Raw genomic sequence first — 975 nt, forward strand, 5'->3', positions numbered from 1 at the left:
CTTCGCCGCGTCAAGCTCAAGTTTCGAATGTAGTCCTTCACGGTTTCTTCACGGTTACCTCTCACGTCGAAGGCGTCGCCGTCTTCTTCATCCTCCTCGTAAGCCTCAGCCTCATCTGCAGCGTCATACAATTCACGATAACGACCTACATTTCGCTGCCCACGACTCGGCGCTCGCTGAGTCGGGTTTAGCTTTAATGGAGTCAGCATGTGAGAGTCTTCGAAGTACGGAGTCCCTTGCGTAGCGCGGAACACTTCACGTCTCTTCGTCTCCGGGGTTTTCGGCAAAGGAATCTTGCTCGGGTCCTCGCCGAGTGGTTTGAACTCGGCTACTCGGCTGTACACCTTCTTCGTTCCGCCAGGGGCCTTCTCCAATCCAAACGCCACTCTGAGCTTCTTCTTCCATTGCCAGAGCTCGGCTCCGCCACGGGTCAGGCTCCAGTCGGACAGAATGAGGCTGTTTGGTCGGCTGTTGCACCGATAGCCCATCGCCTTCAACAGCAACACAGTTTCTTCCACCAACTGATTGATGTTGGCTGCACGCACCGGCTGAGTTAGTTCGGGACCCAACATCGGCCACTTCGCCTGCGCCATCGCCACAGGCGCGAACATCATCATCCATTCCGATCTCGTTCTCATCTCCTCGCCGAGTCGAGCCAACACTTTATTGGCGCTCGGCGTATCGGCGTTCCTCGTCGCTTTCGGGAATAAAGGGGCAGACGGTCCCCTTGAGCAACGCCATGTTCTTCTTCATCTTCTTCATCGTCCGCACCTTTCGTCGAGCTCGGCGGATAAATTGCCGCTTCGACAGGAACGTGGGGCTCCCATGCCGTCCCACCTTGCAGCGTCAACTCTTTCCACCTTCGCCAAGTAGCTCGGCGGGGAGTCCTTCCGATTCTCCGAAGCTCAGCGGGTCTCGGGCCTTCTTCTTCTAAGTCCTCCTTCCCTTTGGCGATTCCGTTCCTCCGTCTCCCTG

Source organism: Phytophthora infestans, genomic scaffold (assembly GCF_000142945.1).
Source record: "Phytophthora infestans T30-4 supercont1.1 genomic scaffold, whole genome shotgun sequence".
NCBI classification, from domain to species: domain Eukaryota; phylum Oomycota; class Peronosporomycetes; order Peronosporales; family Peronosporaceae; genus Phytophthora; species Phytophthora infestans.